This window comes from Gadus morhua, chromosome 9 (genome assembly GCF_902167405.1).
Source record: "Gadus morhua chromosome 9, gadMor3.0, whole genome shotgun sequence".
Classification (NCBI taxonomy): domain Eukaryota; kingdom Metazoa; phylum Chordata; class Actinopteri; order Gadiformes; family Gadidae; genus Gadus; species Gadus morhua.
The window spans coordinates 19,442,225-19,461,360 of record NC_044056.1 but is presented as its reverse complement, the minus strand read 5'-3'; the positions used below and the strand labels follow the sequence as shown (position 1 = coordinate 19,461,360).

At 42.5% G+C, this 19,136-nt stretch overlaps 1 long non-coding RNA gene across 1 annotated transcript; it reads right to left on the bottom strand.

Moving 5' to 3' along the window:
- Positions 1–1,078: 1,078 nt before the first annotated feature.
- On the bottom strand, positions 1,079–3,590 carry LOC115551137 (uncharacterized). The gene is made up of 3 exons (XR_003977981.1): positions 3,018–3,590; positions 2,751–2,843; positions 1,079–2,081 (listed from the first exon to the last, which is right to left on the bottom strand). It is a non-coding gene; the product is annotated as an uncharacterized LOC115551137 (long non-coding RNA).
- Positions 3,591–19,136: the final 15,546 nt, after the last annotated feature.

Here is a 19,136-nt window from a genome sequence, read left to right as displayed (position 1 = left end):
ATGTAGTTGATTTTTGTGTTTAACTGAGAAAACAGGGAATGGAAGGCTGTGACTCTATAATGTTCAGCTGACTAATAATTATTACGAGAGTAGCATACGTGTGTGCGCGGGAATGGCAGTGTGTGAGTGTGTGTGTGTGTGTGTGTGTGTGTGTGTGTGTGTGTGTGTGTGTGTGTGTGTGTGTGTGTGTGTGTGTGTCTGGACGAGAGAGGAAAGCGAGCGGTAGCGTGTCTGTTTAGCGAAGTAATGAACGAGTCTGGTTGTGTCTGTGCAAACGTGTCCTGTAAAGTTAGTGAAACTAAGGCCCCGTCTACACGGGCAAAAACAATATTTTTACCCTCCGTTTTCCTTGGATGCGTTTCAGGAATATCTCTGTAAAGACGGACTCATTGCGAAAACGCATCGAGCTGTAGGAACGCTGCAGTAAATATTCATTCTGAGACTCTTCTGATCGACTAACGTTTGGTAGACTATTATGGGGCAGCCCTAAGTAGATGCATAGTTAAATCAGGATTAGGGTCAGACCCATAGTCAACTGTTCGCTAAATGACCGACCGCCTCTACTAACAAATTCCCTTTTCACCAAATAACCATTTTTTGCCACAATCGATTTTAAATATAGACAATTGTTGGCATTGTCGTCTTAGGCCGGGATAACCAGTCAAATAAAAATTATTCAGGGAGGTATAAAACACACACACTAGCCATAGGGGGTGGTTGATTTTAATGGCGGTGTTTCCAAGCCCGATGCAAAATGTGATGCAATGTTCATTAGTCGCAAGGCTCAATTTTCTCGCTGGAGCAGAAGGGTTGGCAACATTACCAATATTTCACCAACAGCTGACTGCTGACTGATATAAAATACGCAAGTACAGGCTGAATGTTGGAGCGTGAGTCTTCTTTGATATCATTGCCTTCTTTCATTGCCTCTATCCAGCTGTGAAAAGTCTTTCATTGAACCAATTAAAAAAATGTAGGGTAATGGTTCACATCTATATTGAATAACTTGAGCCAATGACAAATATATAGCTTGCCTCAAACAATATTTCCTATGTTCACAAAAACAAAATAATACAACTTGGAACCAAGTATAATTTTATTCTTTGAATGAGGTTAATACATTTGAATTGTATGTTAAATCCTTAATAAAAAAATATTAATTTACTCCAACAATTGTTTCTCATTTAAGAAATATCTATCAGAAATAATTAGTTTTATCCAATCAAAAAGAAAAAAATGTAATCAAACAATTTTCTCATTTAAGTCATATGCATCCGATATAATTAGTTGTATCCAATTTAAAAGATAAAAATCGAATAAAACAATTGTTTCTCATTTAAGAAACAATATGCATTAGAAATTATTAATTTTATCAAATCAAAAAGATATTAAATTAAAAAATATGGACATATGGACTACATCAATAATTGTCATTATATCAATATTCATTAGCCTCCGTCACATCAGGCATTATTTCCACAGATCCATTTATCAAGGTTAGATTTGTAACTTAAACTGTAACTTAGAGCTGGCATTCCAACATAATATGGATATTATTACAAAATAGTATATTATTACAAAAAATATATACACATTGCAGTGCAGTGTTCAATCTGTTTCCACAGTAATTTCACATACAATTTGCATGTTTTTTTATACTTTACAATTTCTACTACTGAAATACTGAACTCAGTATTTATAATTCCAAAACAGGCAGCCACTCAAACATGATATCATTTACTTGGTCAACTGGGATGTTTGTGTAAATCTGAACTAAGCTCTATTGTAGAGCTGGTCATACAGTCTCTTGACTTTGTTGGTCGTGCCTTTCGGGTCCAGCTCCATGAGGACTTTCTGGATATATTCAAATGTCAGTTTCAAAGTTTTGGGATAATCCAGATTGAGAGCATAAAGGAGGCCCATTAGAATGGCAACAGCACTTGCACAGAAGGCAACTCGCTCTGAACCTGTCCCTCAAGTAAGATGCCAATGTCTTGAGGTAAGGCTTGTGCATCACTGATGACAAAGACTGCCATGGTTTCCTGCTGGAGAACCATTTCAGCTTCTTCCTTCTCCGACGCCTGGAAAATAATTTAGAATTACAATAAAAAAATCTGGAATTGATTCAGCCTGGGTTTACCCCTACAGTTTTGCACATTTACCAGCATATGTGACTCTGATTTAAGTTGCAAGGAAATGCATCTTTACATGAATAAAGATATAATTGCGAATTAAGCTCTGTCATATCTTGGATGTCCTGAAAGGCCATTATTGGCCATAGGTGGAACGAAGAAGTCAGTAATCTTGACCTCTTCCATAGCCATCCAACTAATTTTTTTACTCAGATGAATTAAGTTAAATAAATAATTCTGGTGTGAGCAGAAATAAGGTCACATTTTGCTATGAATGTTGTTTCCACTACCTTTGATTCTTTGGGTCTCTACATACATGGTCTATCCATCGGTGGTCCATGTAAATCTTAGAGTACCATATTAAGCGCTATATACATTTTATTTATTATTATTATTATTATGTATGCAAATAAATGGTAGGATAAGGGTTAAACGCTGCTGGGACTGCTTATTGGTTACTCCCTGTGTGGGAGATATTTGAATTGGACTTGTTAACTCACTTCATTACTCTAACTCTGGATAAGAGCATGTCATGTTATACTATGAAATGCATCATGTGTCTTATAAAGTGTACAGCCATAGCTAGCATTTTACACCTCTACAGTAATCTCTCCTTACCAGGAAATCTTTGATGAGGTCCTCCACTGATTCTCCGATGTTAAGAATGAGAAATTTGAGTGCAATCTCCCTCTTTGTTGCGATATCAGTATCCTGAATTAAGACAGTAAGCATAAGGTTGCAAGGGTAGGGTCGGGCGTTAGGGCCAAAATATATATCACAATAAAGATTGTCAATTGATATAATTACAATATGATTCAATTTTTGTGTCAACACCAGAAACAATGGCCAAGAATTCTCATGTACGTCACAGATGTATGCACTTACCTCTTGTACTGTTGGCAGCAGGTTTGTCTTCTCCCGAATTGTTCTTTTTCTTTACCTCAGACAAGAGGACAATTCTCTCTTGCTCCATGGACTTTCGGGTCTCGTTGAGAGGTAGCGAGGGTTAATGGTTAGACTCAGCTCGCCTGGGTTTCTTTATGTTCTTTGCATCCATCTGGACTTTCTTTTAACGGAATTGACAGTCAGCTCATCAGATGATGAACTGTAGGATTTCAGGTATGTGCGATAGTTATGGTTAAGGTTTCTCTTTGTTTGTGTCCGACCGTAACAGCTGCTATGACAAGTTTGAGGCTGAAAAGATGCTTCCACCTGACAGGAATCCGATATTCTGCATTAGAGGGAGAGAAGTGATAGACAGAGAAAAGAGTGAAAGATTATCTCATATTCTTAACAAACATCAGCAATTAAAATGCTTTTCATCTCAGCCTACTGTGTAGACACAAAAATCGTCTACATTTAAAGCAACGGTAAAGAAACAGGACAATTACAGGTATATTGAACATTGAGCCCCCTTTCTGCCCCCCCACCGAAGCCGTCCGCAACCCGGTATCACGCGATTGCGTGCTCCTGCGCACGATCGTTAATCTATTGAAGCGTGTTCCCAAGCACGATAGTCCGACTTTTTGCGTGTTACACAAAACGAAATGTAAACCAATGCATTCTGAATGGGAGTGTTCTGAGACAATTAACGTGCTCCACAAAACGGTACGAGAGAGAGAGAAAGAGAGAGCGGTAGGGACAGAGAGAGAGAGAGAGCGAGAGAGAGGCTTCAGAAAGGGTGTGCGCAGATAGTACAGTGCACCCTAGTTATGTTTATGCCAAAACCTATATATATAATTAGGCTGTGGAAATTGCAATAAGTTAAGAACACAACTTCGCACGTTGAGCACACAGCCGTGTGACTCGTTTATTTTGTAAAAAAGAGAACCGGAAATCAAAGCGTGCTGAAGGTAAACAAATCCAGCATGGTCTGTGACGTCATGAGACGCACGTAATCCTTAAAGGGACCGCGATCCCTGAACCACCAAGAACGTAAATGACATGCAGTAAACAACAACACAATTGAAAGAACAACACATAACGAAATACTGTAGGTGAATTATGTTACGGTCACTACAAGGCTATAATTATATTATTTAGCGTGTAATGAGACAATCTATAGGGGGGGGACACGTTAGTTGAAGGGGGGGGGGGGGGGGGGGGGGGGGGGGGGGGGGGGGGGGGGACACGTTTGTTGAGGGGGGGGGGAGACACGTTTGTAGGGGGGGGGGCACGCTCGACAACGAGAGTTGGTTTTTATTGAACGCTCGACAACGAGAGTTGGTTTTTATTGAACGAGACTTCAACACGGAACAGCTGCACGAAACGATGGTCACGTCACTCTCGGTGACGGTGTCGACAATAATGAACACACAAACAATGTTAATAGAACAACAGACAACCACATAACATCCCGAACCCATTAACCCCACTTAATCCTAACAACAAAACAAGTTAACAAAAGCCCCATTTGTCAACTGAGAACCCCAATTCCCAGAATCCCCCGCGGCTCCGGAACACGGCGTAGCTTATATTAATCTTTATTATCTGAATGGGAAATGCAATATTTTAGGACAGATACACCATTAGACGCGTTTCTAATGACATTTCTAGCGAGAAATGTACATTTTCCTTACATAATCTTCAGTCAGTGAATGTGTCTGATCTTTATTAATCTTTATTATCTGAATGGGAAATGCAATATTTTAGGACCGATTCACCGTTAAACGTGTTTCTAATAACATTTCTAGCGAGAAATATACTTTTTACTTGCATAATCTCAGTGATTGTGTCTGATCTTTAGTTTTATAGTTATTAGGATTTGATCGGCTCGCTCGCATGTTTCAACGACGTCAGGTTGCTTTCGCTAAACTAGCAGCTCACGTGCTTCCTGCGTTTGTGTTATTAAACTGTTACTTTATGTAACTTTTAATGATATCATCTTGTTAGAAACACGTATATCTGAGAGCCAACCCAGTCGCCAAAAGCATACGTTGACAGTGTACTTTTCGTGAACACTGGATTACGTCGCATTTCAACATAAAATAGCGTGTTATACACACACACACACACGCACGCACACGCACAGACACACACACACAAGCACACACACGCACGCACAGACACACACACGCACACACGGTGCATTTCGCTGCTAAAACAACAACAAAAAAATATTCCCTCAAATATTATTACTTTCAAAACGTTGGCCAAAATGGCCAATAATATCATTTTTTATTTGGGATGCTTCTAGGACATTTTGGGTGGATTTTGAACGGTATGTGGGGGGCACGTTTTTTGCAGGACCTGGCAACCCTGCGCTGTTGCCCGAGATCTGGATCCACCCCGGCGTGGTGCCGTCTCCTTTTGACCTTTTGACCCCAGACTTCTGGGGGAATAGCTGAATCAATTCATTAGTCAATCAGAAGCATGCAAATATCTTCCCGGTGGCGAAAGAGGACGAACAAGGTGTCCTTCAACATCTACGCTTCCAGGAGATTGCAACGGTGCCACACATGAGCATATTCGAACATGTTTAATGGTAGTAATTAGCTGTCGAAATTGGAGGCCTTAATCAATACTGAGCAGCTATTGATTTGCTTCCCGATAAAGGTTTGTCACAAATGACATGTTATTTAGCATCTACACGTTGAGCTGAGTCCAATGACACCAAGAACGACACTCTAGCTAATGGTAACATGTATTTTACATGGTACACCTAGGTCTAGGACATGATCTCGGTGTAGCAAGAGGCCGAGCTTGATCTCATTGGACTCAGCTTAACGTGTAGATGCTAATTAACATGTAATTTGTCAAAAATCTCCATCGGGAAGCAAATCTATAGCTGGTCATTATTGATAAAGGCCTCCAAAATCGACAGCTAATTACTACCCCGAAACATATTCAAATATGATCATGTGTGGCACTGTTGCAATCGTCTCGAAACGTAGATGTCAAAGGACACCTTGTTTGCTCTGTTGCACCACCGGGAAGATATTTTCATACTTCTAATGGATTGATTCATATTTTAAGGTTCTCGGAGTGAGACTTTAAGTGGCTGCAGCAGAAGTGTTGGGACGAAAGATGATATCAAGAGATTTATAGAATATTCCCATTCACATTATGATTCTTCGTCGTTACATCCGACCAAACATCCTTTACATTCACAGAGCGAAGATTATGAAAGTCCAGGCTCAGCAAGTGCTCCATCTCGTTGCACCTGCACCCAGCGGCTCGCTTGCAAGATTTTGGCCTGAAGTTCTTCCCAGACCTACACCCTAGCAATCCAACATGCATATCTGAGAATCAGGCCTCTCTTTAATAATGACAAAAAGTTATGAGAGAAACACACATTAACTTTTTGTTATCTCATAAGCGGGTGCCGCTTATGAGATAAGCGGCACCCGCTTATCTCATAAGCGGCACGTGGTGCCGGCTCCTTTTGACCCCCGACTTCAAAAACGTGGCCACAGGCCAGCTGTGTCTACACACCTTTAGCCACAAATGTACACCTCCATCCCACAAAAAATGGGGACTAGAAACTAACCTCTGTCTTATGTACATTTACTGTACTGTTGGAGGTCACGCCCCTTTGCCGACCTTTTCGAGATAGCTAGGGATGCTAAAATGTTTACACACATTTCCCGGGGCCCCGTGTACGACATATCCGAGATTTGTAGTTCTAGCCCTTAGAGAAAAAAAGTTTTCCCAAATGGAGTGTCATTTGGACAAAGCCCCTCAGAAGTGTAGCCTGCAAGACCTAATGGTTCAGAATGTGGTGGAAAAACAGTTTTTGAGATAGGAAGGTCCTACCGCCCTGAAATTTTAATACCTTATTCTAGGGCCTAACTGGGACCTCCGCACCGAAACTTGGCCCGGTCGGACCCCGAGGGCAGGAAGGGGGGGCCTGCCCTCGGGGTCTTACCGGGCCAATTCTCGGGCAGGAAGGGCCCCCCCTTCCTGCCCTCGGGGTCCGACCGGGCCAAGTTTCGGTGTGGAGGTCCCAGTTAGGCCCTAGAATAAGGTAATAAAATTTCAGGGCGGTAGGACCTTCCTATCTCAAAAACTGTTACTAACTATTACTACCCCCGGCGGGGTAGTAATTAGCTGTCGATTTTGGAGGCCTTTATCAATAATGACCAGCTATAGATTTGCTTCCCGATGGAGATTTTTGACAAATTACATGTTAATTAGCATCTACACGTTAAGCTGAGTCCAATGAGATCAAGCTCGGCCTCTTGCTACACCGAGATCATGTCCTAGACCTAGGTGTACCATGTAAAATACATGTTACCATTAGCTAGAGTGTCGTTCTTGGTGTCATTGGACTCAGCTCAACGTGTAGATGCTAAATAACATGTCATTTGTGACAAATCTTTATCGGGAAGCAAATCAATAGCTGCTCAGTATTGATTAAGGCCTCCAATTTCGACAGCTAATTACTACCATTAAACATGTTTGAATATGCTCATGTGTGGCACCGTTGCAATCTCCTGGAAGCGTAAGAGGACGAACAAGGTGTCCTTCAACATCTACGCTTCCAGGAGATTGCAACGGTGCCACACATGAGCATATTCGAACATGTTTAATGGTAGTAATTAGCTGTCGAAATTGGAGGCCTTAATCAATACTGAGCAGCTATTGATTTGCTTCCCGATAAAGGTTTGTCACAAATGACATGTTATTTAGCATCTACACGTTGAGCTGAGTCCAATGACACCAAGAACGACACTCTAGCTAATGGTAACATGTATTTTACATGGTACACCTAGGTCTAGGACATGATCTCGGTGTAGCAAGAGGCCGAGCTTGATCTCATTGGACTCAGCTTAACGTGTAGATGCTAATTAACATGTAATTTGTCAAAAATCTCCATCGGGAAGCAAATCTATAGCTGGTCATTATTGATAAAGGCCTCCAAAATCGACAGCTAATTACTACCCCGAAACATATTCAAATATGATCATGTGTGGCACTGTTGCAATCGTCTCGAAACGTAGATGTCAAAGGACACCTTGTTTGCTCTGTTGCACCACCGGGAAGATATTTTCATACTTCTAATGGATTGATTCATATTTTAAGGTTCTCGGAGTGAGACTTTAAGTGGCTGCAGCAGAAGTGTTGGGACGAAAGATGATATCAAGAGATTTATAGAATATTCCCATTCACATTATGATTCTTCGTCGTTACATCCGACCAAACATCCTTTACATTCACAGAGCGAAGATTATGAAAGTCCAGGCTCAGCAAGTGCTCCATCTCGTTGCACCTGCACCCAGCGGCTCGCTTGCAAGATTTTGGCCTGAAGTTCTTCCCAGACCTACACCCTAGCAATCCAACATGCATATCTGAGAATCAGGCCTCTCTTTAATAATGACAAAAAGTTATGAGAGAAACACACATTAACTTTTTGTTATCTCATAAGCGGGTGCCGCTTATGAGATAAGCGGCACCCGCTTATCTCATAAGCGGCACGTGGTGCCGGCTCCTTTTGACCCCCGACTTCAAAAACGTGGCCACAGGCCAGCTGTGTCTACACACCTTTAGCCACAAATGTACACCTCCATCCCACAAAAAATGGGGACTAGAAACTAACCTCTGTCTTATGTACATTTACTGTACTGTTGGAGGTCACGCCCCTTTGCCGACCTTTTCGAGATAGCTAGGGATGCTAAAATGTTTACACACATTTCCCGGGGCCCCGTGTACGACATATCCGAGATTTGTAGTTCTAGCCCTTAGAGAAAAAAAGTTTTCCCAAATGGAGTGTCATTTGGACAAAGCCCCTCAGAAGTGTAGCCTGCAAGACCTAATGGTTCAGAATGTGGTGGAAAAACAGTTTTTGAGATAGGAAGGTCCTACCGCCCTGAAATTTTAATACCTTATTCTAGGCAAGTTTCGGTGTGGAGGTCCCAGTTAGGCCCTAGAATAAGGTAATAAAATTTCAGGGCGGTAGGACCTTCCTATCTCAAAAACTGTTACTAACTATTACTACCCCCGGCGGGGTAGTAATTAGCTGTCGATTTTGGAGGCCTTTATCAATAATGACCAGCTATAGATTTGCTTCCCGATGGAGATTTTTGACAAATTACATGTTAATTAGCATCTACACGTTAAGCTGAGTCCAATGAGATCAAGCTCGGCCTCTTGCTACACCGAGATCATGTCCTAGACCTAGGTGTACCATGTAAAATACATGTTACCATTAGCTAGAGTGTCGTTCTTGGTGTCATTGGACTCAGCTCAACGTGTAGATGCTAAATAACATGTCATTTGTGACAAATCTTTATCGGGAAGCAAATCAATAGCTGCTCAGTATTGATTAAGGCCTCCAATTTCGACAGCTAATTACTACCATTAAACATGTTCGAATATGCTCATGTGTGGCACCGTTGCAATCTCCTGGAAGCGTAGATGTTGAAGGACACCTTGTTCGTCCTCTTACGCCACCGGGAAGATATTTACATGCTTCTGATTGACTAATGAATTGATTCAGCTATTCCCCCAGAAGTCTGGGTTCAAAAGGTCAAAAGGAGACGGCACCACGCCGGGGTGGATCCAGATCTCGGGCAACAGCGCAGGGTTGCCAGGTCCTGCAAAAAACGTGCCCCCCACATACCGTTCAAAATCCACCCAAAATGTCCTAGAAGCATCCCAAATAAAAAATGATATTATTGGCCATTTTGGCCAACGTTTTGAAAGTAATAATATTTGAGGGAATATTTTTTTGTTGTTGTTTTAGAAGCGAAATGCACCGTGTGCGTGTGTGCGTCTGTGTCTGTGTGTCTGTGCGTGCGTGTGTGTGCTTGTGTGTGCTTGTGTGTGTGTGTCTGTGCGTGTGCGTGCGTGTGTGTGTATAACACGCTATTTTATGTTGAAATGCGACGTAATCCAGTGTTCACGAAAAGTACACTGTCAACGTATGCTTTTGGCGACTGGGTTGGCTCTCAGATATACGTGTTTCTAACAAGATGATATCATTAAAAGTTACATAAAGTAACAGTTTAATAACACAAACGCAGGAAGCACGTGAGCTGCTAGTTTAGCGAAAGCAACCTGACGTCGTTGAAACATGCGAGCGAGCCGATCAAATCCTAATAACTATAAAACTAAAGATCAGACACAATCACTGACTGAAGATTATGCAAGTAAAAAGTATATTTCTCGCTAGAAATGTTATTAGAAACACGTTTAACGGTGAATCGGTCCTAAAATATTGCATTTCCCATTCAGATAATAAAGATTAATAAAGATCATACACATTCACTGACTGAAGATTATGTAAGGAAAATGTAAATTTCTCGCTAGAAAAGTCATTAGAAACGCGTTTAATGGTGTATCTGTCCTAAAATATTGCATTTCCCATTCAGATAATAAAGATTAATAAAGATCATACACATTCACTGACTGAAGATTATGTAAGGAAAATGTACATTTCTCGCTAGAAATGTCATTAGAAACGCGTCTAATGGTGTATATGTCCTAAAATATTGCATTTCCCATTCAGATAATAAAGATTAATATAAGCTACGCCGTGTTCCGGAGCCGCGGGGGATTCTGGGAATTGGGGTTCTCAGTTGACAAATGGGGCTTTTGTTAACTTGTTTTGTTGTTAGGATTAAGTGGGGTTAATGGGTTCGGGATGTTATGTGGTTGTGTGTTGTTCTATTAACATTGTTCGTGTGTTCATTATTGTCGACACCGTCACCGAGAGTGACGTGACCATCGTTTCGTGCAGCTGTTCCGTGTTGAAGTCTCGTTCAATAAAAACCAACTCTCGTTGTCGAGCGTTCAATAAAAACCAACTCTCGTTGTCGAGCGTGCCCCCCCCCCCCTACAAACGTGTCTCCCCCCTCCTCAACAAACGTGTCCCCCCCCCCCCCCCCCCTTCAACTAACGTGTCCTCCCCCTATAGATTGTCTCATTCCACGCTAAATAATATAATTATAGCCTTGTAGTGACCGTAACATAATTCACCTACAGTATTTCGTTATGTGTTGTTCTTTCAATTGTGTTGTTGTTTACTGCATGTCATTTACGTTCTTGGTGGTTCAGGGATCGCGGTCCCTTTAAGGATTACGTGCGTCTCATGACGTCACAGACCATGCTGGATTTGTTTACCTTCAGCACGCTTTGATTTCCGGTTCTCTTTTTTACAAAATAAACGAGTCACACGGCTGTGTGCTCAACGTGCGAAGTTGTGTTCTTAACTTATTGCAATTTCCACAGCCTAATTATATATATAGGTTTTGGCATAAACATAACTAGGGTGCACTGTACTATCTGCGCACACTCTTTCTGAAGCCTCTCTGTCGCTCTCTCTCTCTCTCTGTCCCTCCCGCTCTCTCTTTCTCTCTCTCTCGTACCGTTTTGTGGAGCACGTTAATTGTCTTAGAACACTCCCATTCAGAATGCATTGGTTTACATTTCGTTTTGTGTAACACGCAAAAAGTCGGACTATCGTGCTCGGGAACACGCTTCAATAGATTAACGATCGTGCGCAGGAGCACGCAATCGCGTGATACCGGGTTGGTCCGTTTCAATGGGATATACAAAATGCCATCCGCAAACGGAAACGGAAAGGTATTGTAGTCTTTTCGCTCGGTTCTAGCCCTACTGTTGATACGGAGAACCGAACGAAAAGACTACAACAACCTACACTTCCGTTTCAAAATGCCGATTTACAAAATGCCAAATAAAACACGACAGAAACTGTATTTCACAACGATACTTGATAAGGAACATCAACGAACACCACTAACCACTCGATGAGTTTCACATTTCTGAAAACGTTTAGGGGTATTTTTTCTATAGCCAGTGATTGTGAAGCAGGCAGGACCAATATTCGAAATGTCGGTGTCATCCTTAAAGAGCCCATGCCATTAAAATCACATTTTTCCTGTTGTTTGTTAAATAACATAGGTCTGAATAAGTTTGTGAGCTGTGGTAAGTTTGAAATCTATGCAGTGTGTCTGCTGAATGCAATAGGCAATGAAAGGAAAAAGGCAGAAGAAATGAGCCAATCTGGATAAGGTGACACTGTGACGTAGCGTTGTCAAACTATTATTCATGGCCCTGCCCACTTGGTTGGTTCGTAACCACCCACAAGAATTCTGAAGGAGTCGTGATTGAGCTAGTGCTAAATGCTAATACGTGTATGGTAGTTGCTTAGTTCGTAGTAACAGGCTAGTTACAGAATTTTGAATGCAATGGCAGAACGACATCGAAGTACATGAACTGCGACATGCTGCCTGCCGCCGGTTGCCGCGGCGCGAGGCACCACCGCCGCGAAGCACCACCGCCCGGCAGCCGGGCGGTGGTGCCTTGCGCCGGCAGCAGGCAGCAGGCAGCGCGCGGTTCTGTCTACTACAGATTGATGTGGAAGTGGAAGAACCAGAGACGTCGGAGAACCCGACGAAGTCCTTTGTGATTCATTATATCGTCTGGACGTGCACACAGCTTTTGGCCGTGATAATATGTATTATTTGATATAGATATCTATGTATTATATGATATTATTTAGATATAGAGCTCCAGGACTGTAACGCAAGTGTTGTACACTTCCTTGTTATTTGGATAACCGTTCTGCTGTTGGTGTGATGGCGCATAACACGTCGGACTCTCGTCTCTGGTATTTCTACAACGAGACTCGTAGTGGGGGTTATCTCAGCCATGGTTGAGAATGAATTGGGGGAAAGGAACATTGGCTTTGACTCCCTGAAGTAGGCATGAACCACAACATGGAGGAGAAAGGGATTGTTGACCGCGGTCGTCTCCCGCCGGAGCCTCGCTGCCGATGGATCACCGCTTCAGGAGGCGGGGATTAGCGCTGACCGCTGCCGAGGCGGCGGGAAGCAGGGCTCAAGCGGGATACATTCGCGGCCAACAATCCCCTTCTCCTCCATGTCGTGGTTCATGTACTTCAGGGAGTCAAAGCCAAAGTTCCTTTCCCCCAATTCATTCTCAACCATGGCTGAGATAACCCCCACTACGAGTCTCGTTGTAGAAATACCAGAGACGAGAGTCCAACGTGTTTAGATCCTAATAACAACTCCAGCAGCGTTACAGTCCTGAGGCCTGTTTCAGGTAGCTGGTTTTGAGGCAACCCCGAGTTTGTTCGCTCTGAGTTAGTGGAAACTCTGGATTTTCCGTTTCAGGTAGCAGGTTCAGCGCAACCGAGAGTTAGTTACTGCGGCAACATACGCCGTGGGTCTAACCTGCTCGGGAGGTGGTTAGACCTACTCTGAGTTTGTTGTCTATAAGGCTGAAGGCAGCTCTCCGACAGAAGGAAGTGTTAGAAATGGCATGTCCTTTTCTACGAGAGCCTGTGGACGTAGAGGCTTCGATCCTCAGAAGGAATCTCCGTGAGGAACGATTATTAAGACCCCGGTTGGATATACTTTATTTTCCTGATAATTTTCTTCACGAGCGCTATCTTTTTTAAGCGCAATCCATCATTTATTTAGACCACCTTCTCAGCCCCCATGTTAACTGTCAAACGCACCGGGGGCATGCTTGAAGTTTAAGTTTAAGTTTTTTGACGCAATTAACGCATGAGTAGAATGATCTGCCCCGTGCATCCCACCCGCTCTGTAGGCTACTACAGTCACTTTAACGTTGTGGCTTTCCCATGATCAGAGTAGCTGACAAACCACGGACCTATAACTGCTGCAAGTCAAGAAACTCATTTTAAGAATGCAAGGCAGAAAAGTCCCTGGTACTGCTTTTAACCAGATGCTGTTCTTCTCTACACGCACATGCTCAGCATAATCGTCTGCATTGTTCACTGAAGTAAAACCCTTTGAGTAAACTGTTCAACAAAATAACTCGTCCCACCACAGCCCGTGTTCTAATAAAGACAATCTACTTTATGAGGATTTCTTTATTTCCTGAAAGCACAAAGTCATTCATATTGGGTATGTTTTTAGAGCAGGGAACAGTATCCCAGTTTCCACCTCACCTACCTTTAACTTATGTTCCAAAATTTGGATCTCCAAAGCATCCTTTTGCATCTTTTGAATTGTTACAATTGCATGAAGGTTGGTGAGGGCATCTGGTTCAAGTAGCCTAGGGCGATGACGCCATCAGTAACTGGAAGAAGATGATTAGACAGTGAAATGATTACTTGAGCCAGAATATTGCCCCATCTAATTTGTAACGTGCTGTGTTGCGTGTACATATTTAATTATTTCGAATAACCAACCTCTTATAAAGGCATTTCTATCCTGGAGGGTGGGGGGGGGGGGGGGGTCAGAGGAGCTCCCCCCAGGTATGCCCTCAGCCACAGGACGCATACTCTGTTCGCTGAGGGCCATCCCCTCAGCCTCTGTGAGGGCTGCAGAGGTGGACTCCCTCCAGTCTTCCGGGCCTCTGCTTTTTTTCGATTTGCTAACATGGAGGAAAATGTTACCCTAAAATTCAGTAAGCGCTATTTTGAAGACATGTATATATATATATGTAATGCATTTTGCCTAGGTGTAGCCTTCTAATATATCTAAATCCTATTAACTATTGGCACTTGGCAGTGTTGGGGTGGCTGGGAAATGTACTACTTACATTTACTGCTTAAATATAGGCCCATCACATGTTGAAAATAGCTGTTAAATTAGGTAGAGCAGGCAAAACAGCACAATTGATTTGATTTCAATTAAACATTAGTTTACATTTTTGAACTATATTTTTGTACTTCATCTTCATTTGCTGCCAAGTCCTCTTGGGGCAACTTGGGGTTGCGTAAATTGACACACACACATACACACAATTTACATATTGAATGAGTGGAAGATATTAAACTATCCTCTTATTTTATTTTACTAATTTATTTTACACAGGCATTGACTTGTTCAGCTATTTCATGCCAAGCAATCTCTCGCGCTCTCGCTGCCGCGGCGGTATTGTTTTTTTTTTTTGTTTAAAGGGGTAACTGCTCGGCATACGCGTTCATTAGAATTTCCAATTCCGTGGGGAAAAGTAAGTGGATCTCCGCTTTTGGTCCATGTTTGATCATGTTATCAGAGATCCATTGATGATGGCTCTTTATAGTCAACAGGCACGCCCCCAACCCAGCGTGAACACACCCCGAGTTGATTAAGCCAACGCTGATCGCCTGTTCTGAAACCGAAAACCCAGAGTTGCTTTTCAACCCTGAACTCTGAGTCAACCAACTCAGAGCGCAGGATTAAACTCAGAGTATGTTAAACCAGCTACCTGAAACAGGCCTCTGGGGCTCTACATCTAAATAATATCATATAATACATAGATATCTATATCAAATAATACATATTATCACGGCCAAAACCTGTGTGCAGACGATATAATGAATCGCAAAGGACTTTGTCGGGTTCTCCGACGTCTCTTGTTCTTCCACTTCCACATCAATCCACATCAAGAAGACGCGGTCGTTTGATCGTCTGGAGGCTCACACAGCTTTTGGCCGTGATAATATATTATATGATATAGATATCTATGTATAAAATGGGTTTCAAAGAGCCATTGCGATACATCCACCGTAAACAGAGCGCATGGTACCGTGGCTACAAGCTGCTCAGGGCCAGGTGATAATATATATTATAGATTATATGGTATAGATATCTATGTATAATATGGGTTTATAAGAGCCATTGCGATACATCCACCGTAAACAGAGCGCATGCAGGGCCAGGTGATAATATACATCATATATTATATTATATTATATAGATATCTATGTATAATATGGGTTTCTACGAGCCATTGGGATACATCCACCGTCAACAGAGCGGCGAGCGCATGGTACTGTGGCTACAAGCTGCCCACTAATACCTATATTAAAGCATCCATAAATAGCATGGCATGGGATCTTTAACAAACGAGAAAGGGGGCATGGGCGTGAGTTTGGTCTGAAATGTGCTGGGGACAGAGACGCATTCGGAAATGCATTTTCAGAAGTGCTGGGTACAATGATGCACTCTTTTTTCTCTCTTTAGTGGCGGTAATGAAAGGTTCTGAAAGACGGCATACCCATGTAGCTAATTACTAAGGAATAAAATGTATACAAAATATGTCTGGCACGTTTTATGAAGAAAACGTTTCGAAAAAGCATCGGATATATGACCCACTATGTTCTGCTCCATGTATACAATGTTGACAATGTGACATGACATGGCTAAGCTACCAACATAAACAAAAGGAGCTAGGAAAGGAAATTAACTGCGTGTTTAAGTTCAGAAGGGCCAAACGTGTGGCTACTCACAGCACTACAAAAGTCTTCAAGATTGAAAAAAATATATATATTTGTAGCACAGCTGAACGCTGTATCACATCATGAGCTGGCTGTCCTCAATTTACAACACGCATTCCATCGATACTAGCCTACATCAGGCATTCTGACCAAAACTCATGCACTCCCCCCACAATTATTCCAGAATTCAAGCAAAGTAAGAATGCCCAAAAGTCACTTTGTGTCAACAAGAGACTGACTCTAGCGACTATCAATTGCAAGTTAAAAAAGCCGACCACTTGAGTGCAAAAAACACAAAAGACCTCGCCACAGCACCGCCAAATCTTAAGCAATAAATATTGCGGCTTACCTTTATTTATGTGGCAGTGGTCTGCAGATGCATCCCGTGGTGTAGCCTACCACATCCATTTAGTTCAACAGGTTATCGTTCTGATACAGTCCATGTTACTAGCAACCTGCTCTGGTGCTTTTTACCTTTGTATTCAGGCTAAAATGACTTGATTGTCTGATGCCTCATCATCCCAGCCAAAGAGTATTGGTATTATTAGCAATGGCTACTTGCCAAATCGTGAAAAACAACTTCACGCAGTGTGTCTTTTTCCAATGTATTTGTTATCATTCGTAGCGTTGATCAGCAGAGAAATAGTTCGCCAAAGACGTTGTCGTCGCTTAGCAACCGAATACGATGGGGTTGATAAATTACCAGACTGCGGAGTGATACAGATGGGGTGAATCAAAAACACTTTAGGGGAAAAAAACACTTTACTTGACAGCGATCAATATGGTGGACGTGAGCATTCCACAGCATTGAGAAGAGCCGTGTAATAAACAAAAATAATTGACAGCTAAACGTTAGGAAGGCCCATGCAAGTGAATGGAGCAGTCTACAGCATTGAGGAGAGCCGTGTAATAAGTAAGGGATAATGTATAGAACGCCGGTCATTATCGGGAAAATAAGCCCCGACAGGGTGAACAGGACACCGACGCACAGCGAAGGTGACGTTCTATACATTATCCCGCTTATTACACGGCTACTTGCCAAAACGAAAAAATAACTACACACGGTGTGTCTTTTTATAATTTATTTTGTTACCAGCATTCGTAGTGTTGATCAGCAGAGAAATAGTCTGCCAAAGACGTTGACGTCGCTTAGCAACCGAAGACGCTGGGGTTGAAAAGTTACCGGACTACTTGAGGAGTGATACGAAGGACGTCATTAGAGGCAAAAAGTCCTCTGTTTTCCTTGACAGCGGTCAATTATACTTAGCAACGGTGAATTATCAAATACAATTCACCGCCGGAGGTTGTGAAGAGCCCATGCAAGTGAATGGAGCGTCCCCTGCATTGAGAAGACCCGTGTAATAATCCATAATAATTCAACTAGATAATTTTCTTTTTTTAACAAGTGGTGGGTACAAAATGAACCTTGACGAAATCTGGTAGGGACGTGTCCCCGGCGTCATCGACGCCTATGAAAGGGGGCTCAATGTTCATAATAACGGAATTGTCCTTTAAAGGCCCACTATGCAACTTCGGGCATTTCTTCGCTGTTTTCTTGGTTTTGGCACGCACATTTCTCTACACAGCGCCCCCTAGAGCTTCGTAGTAGATATTTTACAACACTGTCGTAACAACTCGTTGACGACCCGAGCCATGTGCATTTGTTTTCAAAGAAGCCGGAGAATGTGTGGAGCCATGTCCGAAGTAGATGTTCATAAAGTGTAGGCAAGGTTATACATTTTTAAAATGGTGTATTTGTATTGCAATAAACATAAATCCATCCTTTTTTATAGTTGTCGGGGAGAATTTACATCCTACATTATAATTGTTTTATCTTAGGTTGAACAGAACAATCAGTGTAAGAGTGTTGGCCAACATAATAATCGAAATAAACAACAACCTGGATTCGGGGATTCAGTCTGTATCTGGGGGACGAGACAGACGAACAGCAAAACACCCATGGAAACAAAGGTGTTTATATGATTGCAACCAAGCAAGCTAGAAACATACAGGGCTTACAACAAAACGGTCGAGAAAACAATTTTTACAGGGCTCACAACAAGATGGTTGAGCAAACGCATTTGTACAGAGACTATCAACATCAAGAATACCACGAAGACAAAGTTCACCCAAGGGTACTTTCAATTTCAAAAGCAACACGGCCAAGTCGGCGTCTGATTTGCAGTCTTCTTTTTCTTTCAGTTCACACTATTCCTGAAAAGCTTGCCCAACGTTTACTCGTGTCTGGCCTCTCTGTCGGTCAGTCTCCCTTTTCTCTTCTTCTGTTCCTCCGACATTGGGTTTCTCTGTCTCTTTTTAGTCGGCTGATCTATGATGAATGTAACAATCCCTTAGTTACTTGTGTTTATATCGAGCCGGTTCCGTGTTTGGGGGTCTGTGCCGTAAAGCAATTCGTTAGTTCGCGAGACCCGAGACTCCCGCGAGAGTGGGCGGCGGGTCGCCGGCAGAAACATATTCCTTTTCTCCGCCAAGATGCGCAAGGGGGAGTCGAAACAACGAACAAACGAACAAAAATGTATAATAGAACCATCGCAATGACTCTTAGCCTGTTATATTAAGGTAAATCAAGCCAAAAAAGTTGCATAGTTCCCCTTTCACTCGTGTCTGATCTCTTTTCTGGTCCATTCTTCTTTTGTTCCACCGACAGTCGCCTCTTGGGTCCCTTATCAGTCGATTGATCCATGATGAATGCAACAATTGCCTTGCAACTGGCTGTTTATATCTAGCCGGTGCCATGTTTGGGTGTGTGTCCGCGCCGTAAAGCATTTTCGAAACTACAATCTGACTACATTTTCGAGGCGCGATTGGATGTATCCGTTATG